This window comes from Pteropus alecto, unplaced genomic scaffold (assembly GCF_000325575.1).
Source record: "Pteropus alecto unplaced genomic scaffold, ASM32557v1 scaffold7, whole genome shotgun sequence".
Classification (NCBI taxonomy): Eukaryota; Metazoa; Chordata; class Mammalia; order Chiroptera; family Pteropodidae; genus Pteropus; species Pteropus alecto.
Genome location: NW_006494614.1, coordinates 36,999,503 through 37,010,701, shown reverse-complemented (window position 1 = coordinate 37,010,701; position 11,199 = coordinate 36,999,503). Strand labels below are relative to the sequence as shown.

The following is an 11,199-nucleotide window of genomic DNA, read 5'->3' as shown; positions in this document are numbered from 1 at the left end:
GAATCAAGAAAGTAATTGGTTCAAAAAGAATTCATTGATTAAATATTTGACCTTTACAATGGTTAATTATGGAGTTATATAAAGAAAAATTGATACAGGAGTGAAACTAAAAATGCCCATAATTTTATTTTCTGTTAAAATAATTTTTTGTAATGTGAATCTAGATTAATTTATAGCAACTAGTTAAGTCATGATTATACTTCTTTGTTATTTAACTTAAAGTCTTATTATTAGTGTATTACCATAGATCAAAGACTTTCTTAGAAAAATATTGACTAAATGTAGCTTACTATTGAAAGATAAAGACTTGTAAAATTTAAACATGCTTGAGAAGTACAAGAACAGTTTAAAAAGTAATGGTTATTAATGGTTTTTAATCAAGAAAATGGCTGGTTAAAGAAAAGCAAAATAATAGATCTTTTTCAAATGTATGGGGTAGAAAACTTGTATTTGAATAAATGTTTTTCCCTGACTGGAGTCAGTTAATATCTTTGTTTGGCCTTGATATTTTCAAAGATTACTGATGTGTCAAATATTTATATCTATTTTCTTAGTATCCTAAGTACAGTGCTGTTGCTTTAATGTGGCTTTTGGTGTTAGGATTTCAGTTTCGCACAGACCATGCGAGTTTCTTGCTGGGTAACTTTAAGCAAGCTATTCAACCTCTCTAATACTCAATTTTTCCATTGTCAATGGGGATATAACAATATTGAAATCATAGCATTGTTGCAATCATTAGATGAAACAGTGATTCTAAAATACATAGCACAGGGTTTGATACACAGTAAACTCTCAATAAAAATTATATATTGTTATTGTTGTTATTAGGACAGGTTGGTACTAAAAGATCAATATGGGACCAATTATCTTTTTCATATTGAATACTTATGGAGCTCCATGGTGGGTGGAAAAAGCACCACACTGGAAGTCAGGAAACCTGGTTCTTGCCACAGCTCTGATATTAATGAGCTATGTGATCTCAAAAGTATGTAATATGATGTTTCTGATTTTTATCTTTTTTTAATCTATAAAATAAAGGGGCAGGACCATCCACTAGATTTCAAAAATGCATTTGAGGAGTCCTAATAATTTCAGATTTCCTTAGTTGACACTTGTTGAGTGGAAGAAAGTGGGGAGATGAAGAGACAGGACTCAACTATTTCTACTTTTGCTTTAGTCAGAACATCCTAGCTAATTAGTGTTTAGTTTTGGATTATCAGAAAAATTTTGGTTGAACAGATCATGTCACAGCTTTGTAAGTTTGAAGTCTATTACCTTTTATAATTTCTAAAGTTCTATTAGCTCTATAGATTTGCAACCGTGTTTGACTATTGAAAGATCTAAATTCAAAACCTTTCATAAATACAATTATGTTAAAGATGTAAATGATTGTATTTTCTTGTTAAGATAGGGAAATTTGTATAATATGTGACAAATATAATGATTAACCGTTGTATGTTAATTTAATTATTGTAAAAAAAACTTTATAAGAGAGACATCATTATCCCATTTGAAAAACAAGGACACCAAGACTCAAGAAGTTTAAATCAAACCATAGATAAATGATAGTTTTGGAATTTAAACTCAAATCCACTAACTCCAAAAATTGTGCCCACTCCTTTGAAATTAATAAATCATTAATACAAAGACCAATAATAGAGTAAGAAATATTTTAAAGTGTCATTCAATCTGCTCCAATAAAGTCCACCTTGGGTCCTTCAATTGTTGAATTCAACAAATTTTCACTGAGCACTTACTGTGTGACCAGCACCTTAGAGTATATAAGATGAGTAGGACAGAGCCCCTGCTCTCCAAGCATTTGTAATCTTGCCAGGAAGATGAGCTATAATAGGAAGCTATAAAAGTGAACAGAGGTACATGTACACTTAAAGTCTGCTGGGAGAAGGAGAAATCAAAGAGATCATAAATACAGAAGTAAAGTTTAGTCTATCTTCAAATAGTAACAATTCATCTTTCTAGATATATGTGAAATAAGATGAGTCTGGCCAAGTCCTGAAGCAGGAAGGAGAAGTGTAGGTATCTCTTAAAACTGATTTCAGAAGAACGAGATAGTGACAAGCAGAGAGTACGTTAATCATTGAGTCCTTGGTTAGTAGTAAGTTTCTATACATTACCTGTCACACCAGAGCAGTCAGGTCTTACAACCTCGGTAAGCATGGCCCAGATCCCTTTTTAAGGCTGCTGGCCGCAATCACCCAAACTGACATTCTCAGATATCAGGAAAGGCCCAGGAGCAAAAAAACATTGAGGACATCTTCAAACATCATTTAAGTCACCTTTCCACCATAAAACAATTGCAGCAAGAAATGAAAATTTGATGCAAAGTTAAAAAAAAAAAAAAAAAAGCAAACATAGGAGTTGATTTAGCTTCAAAGAAAAAAAGTGAAATAAGTGTAGGCTAAATAGATAAGTAACTGGTATTTCAGATTATGAAACTGATATTTTTTTGGGCCAAATTACAGTTATTTTTGATACTATCTATTGCCCCCTAGTGTTTGCATAAAGAGAGTAATCTTTTCAATACAAATCCTTACTGGGTTTGAAGAAGAAACTCTAGAACTGTCCTTATCCTATTTGAGTGGCTACAGAGAAAAGAAAGTTCAAATAATGGAAATGAGAATTATCATCAACTCTAAGTTATAACTAAAGATTGAAAGTAAAATTAAATATCATACTGTAAAACTAAAGTCATTGAAGATACTCAGTGAAGAGCATATTGTATCTTATGTTCTTTTTGAAGACTTAAGTACCTAGACATAGATTCCTTAAAATAAAAATGAGCTCTGTACCTCTACAGCAATTTCCTTCATATTAAATAGAATTTCAGCTATTTTGGTCTAGAATCGGTATGACAAAGAAGCTTATTTATCTTCTTTGCTTTTGGGAGGCTGCTTCCTTCTTGGCAGTAAAGAGGCTGGTACAGCCGATGCCGACCTGATCCAGATTTCTAATGCTCACTGGAAGAGGGCTTTTCAAACTCTAGAATATCTGGATAGTGGTTGCCAGTCTGTACCCTTCCAGTCTATGCTTCCAGCATCAGGAGTCAGTAATGTGGTTGGGCATGTGATGAGGGCCGCCTATAGAAGCAGGCCTTTGAGACATCCCTGGAATTTCTAATCTTCTGGAATTTGGCATCGTGACCATTTGCACTTCCTACGTCACAGAGGTGACCCATCCCTGTTCATGTATATATTTTTTCTTTCCTCGACTCCAGGCCCTGGGTCCAGGACACCAACTGCATAGGGTAACAGCAACATGAGATACATAGGAAAGGTAGGGTAGTTGAAAAAGAAAACTGCTGGAGTGGAGATGTAGAAAACAAATTGCAAGCACAGTCTCTACCAGTTATCCTAGAACCTAAGAGCAAACCACTGACTCTCAGCCACGTTTTCCTCATTATAATTTCAACAGTACATTTATGGATTCACAGCAAAGGAAAAATAATTATGACCTGAGGTTTCGATCACAGAATCTCTGAGCCACTTCTGTCCCAACGTGTCTGTGTGTCGGATGTAAACTCCTTGGCCTAGTTCTTTTTTTTTTTCCATGGTAAAATACACACCAGTGATCTTCAAGATTCTTTCACTTCTAAAGCCCTAGGATAGCATAGTTTTACTGATATCTATTTTAAAAGATGCTCTAACAATCATAGAAATAATGAATACCAAAGAGTTCACTCTTTAGAAAAATACATTTTATATGTACTGAATACCAATGTATAGACAATAATAATACCCACAATGCAAGCTAATGTTTTTACATTGGGGTTTTACTGTTCATTTATGTTATATTTAAATGACATTTTTGATCTATGATCTGTGTTTAATTCAATATTTTGTTTTGCATTCTTTTTAGTGTTGAAAAGATGTAGGTATTCTCCGTTCTGACTCCTATGGTGATTTACAGTTAAGGATTCATTTGGGAAATTGTCTGAAATTGCCCCAAAGGCCCAGATCCTAAGCTCCTGAGGTAAAGCATGTAAATGGTTGGTTTATGGCACCATCATTGTTTCTTCTTAAACTTAATGGGTTGTAATGGTAAATGAAATAAATTTATAGTTAAACGTGATAGCATAGCCTCATAGAACCTCAGGCTTATAAAGTATCTCAAGGATCATCTGGTTAAATCGTTATTCTGTGCTTGAATCTTTCCTCCAACATCTACCTAAGCAGAAATCCATCTTATAATCAGAATGGTTTCCAAGATATTATAAAATTCTATGACACAGGGTAGAGGGGCTATGAAAACTGGCCCCCTCATTGGTGAGTATATGTATTAGTATAGTTTTCTGGAGAATTATTTGACTGACACTACTAAGTTAAAAAATGCTTTCCTTTTGACTCTGCAGTTTCATGTACAGGTATCTTTTCCACAAAATCACTTATATGTGTGCACAAAGAATGATGTTTAAAATAATTTATTAAGATATTGTTGGTAATAGAAAAAAAAGAAAAAAAATGGAACATATCCTACAATGTCCCATCATTAAGGAAATGTTCAAAATTCATGCTATTAATTTATTTATTGAGGCAATGTATGGAAAATGTATAGAACCATATCTGAGACCTGATACACACTGTATATGTTAGTATGCAACTAGATGTGTTAATTTTGTTGTTTCCTCTCCATCCTAGAACCGTAAATTCTTTAAAAGTAGCAAATTTGTCTGTTTCATTCACTATCATATCCCCTGGGCCTGGAACAATGCCTGACACATAGCAGGTCCTCAATCAATATAATTAGAATGACTCATACATAAATGTAATGCTCTTTATTCTGTGATTGCTCCTCTATATCAATTCTCTACTCTGCTCTGATTCCTAGGAAGCTGACCAAAGGTTTTCTTCTCCTCTGGCTTTTGATTTTTATTAGCTGTTGGAGGCACCAACAGGATTGAAGGGTGAGATGGAATTTCTGGTATTTCTCCTCTGCTATTTCTCTGCCAACTGTGGTTGTAGTGACTGCAACCCTCTACCTATGGCCAGACATCTTGGTGGCTAAATCTGGACAACCTCCTCCCCTCCACTGCTGTAACTCTCACTGGTTCCAGTAACAGAGAACATTCTCTCTCTGTTTCCTCAGGACTTGAGGTGGTAGCTCCTTTCTTTTGTTACTAAAACCTGGGTGCTTCACCATCCTTTGCTGTTTCCTTTAACTCTGCCCACGCATTTCCCGTTGGGACCACGACTGATATACAAGCAATACAATACTCTGCAGCTCTTAAATAGTGTGAGGGAGAACTAGAGTTACTGACATGAAAACAATTTCACAATGGATATGTTAGAGTTTTTAAAGACCAAAGAAAGATACCTACATATATGTATACAATTTATCCAAGATCAAAATTTCCCATGTTTTGGTTTAATGCTGTTTCCAACATTTAGATATTTCGAATCCATAGTGCACTATAATAGGAGAAAGATTTGACTATATAATACACATTTGGACAAGTCAATGCTTAAAAAAGAGCTTTAATTATCCAAATATATAAATGACTTAAATCCTAGACAACTGATGCTATTCCAGCAACACTGCTGGGACATTAATTAACACAGCCTCTTCCTTAGTTTCCACACCTTCTGGCTGTATCACAAAGAACGAGGATTCAATGGCAAGAACAACTGCCCATTTTCAGTGCCATTGCCAAACAATGGCACTACATAGTGTAATTCCTTTAATTTTAGGGCACTTTGATTTATTAAGTGATGCTGAAGAATAGACTATAAAGTTTTTAAAAAACTTCTAGTGTTTTGACAACCAGATATTTTCTGCTATATTTAAATGCTGTTGGTTCAAACACTTGGCAGTTTCCCATGTAAAACTTGAAACTGGCCCACCAAAATGCATATGGCAAGAAGAGACCAAAGAAAGAAGAAGACCATTTTAGATTTCTCAGTGGCAGTTTTAGTAAGCAAGGAAACTTACATACAAAGCTTGTCTTGGGTGGCCTCAAGACAAGTAGATCTCTGCACCTGCTCACCAGAATCTTAAAAGTATACATAGAGGTCTTAATAGGGTTGTCATGTATTCAGTCTAGATGTCTCAATAACACATTACACTCTCAGGACTGTGCCCTTGAAATAGCTCCTACCGTGGGAATGGTGGGTGGAACATATAGTCTGAGGACAAGAGAGAGGGCGAGGAGCCTGTCAAGAGGCTCTAGCTTGTGAATCAACTGGAGGCTACATCCTCTTGATGATCTCCTTCAACAAATACCTAGATAATGATATTGAAACATCGAAGTATGAATGGCAACTACCTCCAGGTATGGAACTGGAATTGGGTGTGGGTACAGGGGAAATTTATCTTTCTGTTCTATAAACTTCTGTATTATTGAAAAACAAATTTATAGTGAGCCTACATTCATTTCCTAATTATGTAAATGCATTTAAATAAAATTTGATACAAAAGAATGATGGAATGGTCTAGAATAGTATTTTGACAAAATTTTAACAAGAACAATTTGATTAAACACTATGCTCTCTGAGATCACCATTTAAAAGAACATGTAAAAAAAGAGAGAGATAATTGACACAGAGAGATCATTAGAATCATTAAACTGATAGTGTGAGTAAAATGACTTAAATGAATCAAGCAGGTCTGCAGCAATATGATCAGGATGGCCCAAAGCCCAGACTGTGTTGAGGTCTATGAAAAAACCTCAAGACAAAAAAAAAAAAAAATTTGCTAAGAACAGACAAAAACATAAGCTAAATAAGAGAGGGAGCTATTTAGGGAAGATGCACACTTTTGTTAACTGGATAGAAACAATACACATAGTCAACTATTATTTTCTTTAATGAGGAGATACAAAGAAAGGGTATCAAGGGGAAATTGAAGCTCAGTACACGAGAAAAAATGTAAAGTGAATGTGTTGACCCTATCAATGGTATTCAGTTTTCAAATACCAAAAGTTTATATTCTAGCATAATAAAATAATTTATAAATATGATCAAAGACACAGTTGATAATCTCTCTGAATGAGAGAAATTTAAGGAGGTGAACTAATGTCCCAATGTTTTAAAATAAGAGGCAGAGATTCTGAAGATTCGCTAGACCTTAATTTGTGTATGTGTGTGTGTGTACGCGCGCGTGTGTGTGTGTGAAGTAATCTTTTATCTTCTAATTCTGTCAGTATCTTATTTGTGCAGAGACACTGTGTTAGTTTGCAAGGACTGCCATAATAAAGTACCACAGATTGGGTAGTTTAAGCAACAGAAATTTATATCTGCATAGTTTTAGAGGCTATTAGTCCAAGATCAAGATGTCAGCACGGTTGATTCCTTCTGAGGCCTCTCTCCTTGGCTTGTAGATGGGCTTCTTCGTCTAGTGTCTTCACATGGATTTCCCTCTGTGTGTGTTCACGTCCTAATCTCTTTTTACGACAACAGTTCCACTAGATTAGACTCCAACAAATGATCTCATTTTTATCTCTTTAAAGTCCCTATCTCCAAACACATTCATACAATGAGGTAGGACTTCAACATACATCTTTAACTGACATTTAATTATTTTGATATATGTCTTATTTTGATATAATTATGTAAAGTTCTTAAATAATGGAATGCTAGTTTGTCTTTGTATCTTATAGCATCTTTAACCATCAAGGTAATCATAAAATGTTTATTGAGGGAGAATGAATGAATTAATTAAAGGTATACATTATAAAGCAATGTCTTTCTCATCTCTGGAAGCATTCTAAGTCAGATGATAAGATGATGCTTTTGCTGAAGAAGAGAGAAATTAGAAAACAAAAAGCCTAGGTTCCTTCTGGTAGCACTTTGTGATTGCAGAGTGAGAAGCAAGTTGTGACACAGGTGCAGGGACAGCTGCATAGAGTCCTTTCATCCAGCTCACAAATTCCTTTTTATTCTCAACAAGCTGATGTCAAACCCTATCCCATTAGTTCAGTCTGCCATCAGGAACTCATATCCAGAAGGCAGAGAAGGCTGACTCAACGAGGTCCTGGCTCTTATGCACGGGAGGAGGTGGACCAAGTTGAAGGGCTACTCCCCCAGAAAAGAGTCTCCTACCACATATGAGGCAACTGCCCTTCAGAAGAATCTCTGAAATTTTGCCTGTATCCTTTGTGGCGGTTAGTATCTTCTTGAGTTCTGACTGCTCATCAGACAGCGTGTGCTCTGTGATGGACTTGTCTCCTCACTGGAACCTTTGACAACTCTTTAAACGATATGATGAGAGCTTTTCAAACCATCTTTCTGCTTGTCTGCTTAGTCTTTCTGAGTACTGACCACTCATTCATTAAGAACTAAGGGACTTTATAATCCTGACCATGCCTGGGTACTGGTTTAAACCTAAAACAGGTAACCCCACCTCTACCCCCAACATGGTACTGGGAATCATGCTTCTAAATTCCGCAGCACTGAGCTACGCATAGGTTGAAGGCTACTCTAGGGAGCTCAACATAAATTAACAATTTCTTTCATATGGAGAATTATGTTCACAAAGATCCAAATCCCTGACCTCTACATTAATTTTGGGAACTTTTTTTTTTCCAGATGAGGAATGTTCAAAGAAGTGTTCTTCTCAAGTTGTCATTTTTTCAAATTTATTAAATTTTCTCATTTTATTTTATTTCATAAATAGGAGATAAAGGAGTAAAGTGATCATTATCCTTTTAATTTTTTAGGCCCTTTTCCAAAAGTGACTTTATAGACATCCCTCTGTTCTGGGTCTTGATCTGAAGCGGGAAACTCTTCTACATTGTCAGCAATGGTGGCAGGTGATGAAGCACAGGGACAAGAGTGTCAATCACAGATCCTCAAATTAGTAAGTGCAAGCTTAACTTTTCAAATTCTTGAAAATAAGTACCAATGGATCAATGTTGGTAGTATTTATAATCTTTCTAATATAAAATATTTGTGAAGCAATAATCTCTATTTAAAAAATCAATTTAGCCATAAACTTATTTAAACCAACAAATGCAATTTAAAGGATCAATTAAAATCAATTGATCAATTATTAATTACAAATTATTATTTTTGAAAAATTAGAGTAATGTATAGAAATAGCTCACTGCTTAATAAATACAATTGATAAGTATTGCTGCAGCATATTTCTTAAATCCTTTTTCAGCTGCAGCATCTATAGTTTCTTCAAAAATAAAAAGGGCAAATTAAAAAATAAAATCAGAACATGATTATGAGGATGTACTCCGAAGTCAGATCAGAATTTTAATCTCAACCCTTTTATTGACTAGAAGTGTGACCTTAGGCCTAAGTTTCTTCATTTTCTAATAGAGTTAATGATATCTACCTTAATGTGATTAAATGAAATCATGTATTTGAAAAAATGTTCAGTAGGGTACCAGTCACCTAGAAGTATCTTATAAACAGTACTTGTTGTTATTACGCAACCTTAACTAAACTTCTATAAATGTTGTAGGAGATATGAAAAAGACAATACATTTTATGAGCACATTATACAGTTACCCACATAAAAAGGTAAATAATTGAATTGCATATACTTCTGACTTATAATGTTTTATCAGTAGATGTTTCTTTGCTTTTGCTGACTTGCTTATGCCCTCTGTTCTTCCTTCAAGTATACTGATGAGTGAGAGCTTGCTTTCGTAAAGTAACCTTATTTGATTAAAATAAAATGAACAATAACAAAGAAAAAGTTTACAGACTCTGTGAGTTAAAATATACTTTGAGAAATGTTTTTTTTAATTGAAGACCCTTGGAGCAAGCCATTTCTACACAGAAAAGTGGCATGTTGTAGCTGTTGCTCTGTCTCTTTCTCTGATTAATGCTGTTAATAGTTAATGAGAATTTGAAGAAGCAATGAAAGCTCTTGCAGTTAATTTGGTTTAAGTAATGTAATCATGCTGAAATTCACTTTTATATTAATTTCATATTTGCTTTCTCGATCCTGACATACATAGTCAGGTAAACAGAGGATGTAAATCAAATGACTATGGTGACTTTGATTTTAGTCATTTGTCATTTCTCAGGAGTCTCTAGCTCTTTTCCAAATTTACTATGACCCTTTTTACAGTTTTTTATCTACTGCAGATATTTTATTTATTTATTTATTTATTTTTTAGGCGAGACAACCCTTGGTTGACCTCACAGATTGCAAGGACCTTGTCAGTTTACAATCCCTTATTTTTTATTTTTTATTTTTTACACCTACAGCATCTGGTCTTTCTAGGTGGTCTCCCATTCAAGTACTACCCAGGCCCGACCCTGCTTAGCTTCTGAGATCAGACGGGATCGGGCTTGTTCAGGGTGGCATGGCCATAGTACTATAGATATTTTAAACTTCTTACATCAGTTCATTAGTTATAGTAATGTTAAAGAAATATTCTGATCATTGTTAAAATGTATTAGAGACTTTATTCAAGACTATTGCAATAGGGGTATTGTAATAGGGGAGGGAAGTCAGGTTAACTCTGAATATAGCAAAGAAAGCTAGAGATTTGTAGCTAACAAGCAGAGTGAAGGGTTCCATGAATGGAAAGTGACTAAGAGGAAGCATAAAGGGCAGGCAGATTTTTGCTAAACTGACCTAACGAGATTCTCGCTAAAGACAGTTCAAGGACTTATATATTCTAGGTAAGAGATGAGGAACTTGATCAGATACCAAGAGTGGGGGATTCTCACTAAACTGACTTAGGATTCTCGCTAAAACCTGGCTAGTCAGGCCAAAGAATCAGGGATAAGGTTGAGACCTAGTCAAAAAGAAGGCTCAGAGGAGCCCGACTAAAGTTTGGTTAAAAAAAAAGACTCTTTGTCAGTAAACATGATTGTTTTTCAGTCTTTGTCTAATGATTCCAATATCCAAAGATTTTGCAGTCATTTTTCCTCAGTCAGTTGCTTCTGGTTTCCTTGTTTCTTCCTGTAAGTTTCTTGAAATATGTGTGGTCCATAGTACCTGAGGCCCAGCATAAATGATCTCTCTCCAGAGATTTACTTTAACTACTCCCAAGTGCCTGGGGCTTTTATCTTTTCAAAGCCACCTTAAACCAAGTTCAAAGCCTGAGGTATGTTGGAGTACTGCAGTGTAAACTATAGACTATACATTAGTAGGAAGGCTGAATCAATTCAGGTTCACTTTTATTCTGAGGATGTAACCTTTTTGTGTTTCAGATTATTTTGAGGAATTGTTCTACTAGAATCTCTACCATTGTGAATCCTCCATTTTGATTTTTGT

At 34.9% G+C, this 11,199-nt stretch overlaps 1 pseudogene; it reads right to left on the bottom strand.

Moving 5' to 3' along the window:
• Positions 1 to 10,172: 10,172 nt before the first annotated feature.
• On the bottom strand, positions 10,173 to 10,291 carry LOC112474800 (annotated as a pseudogene).
• Positions 10,292 to 11,199: the final 908 nt, after the last annotated feature.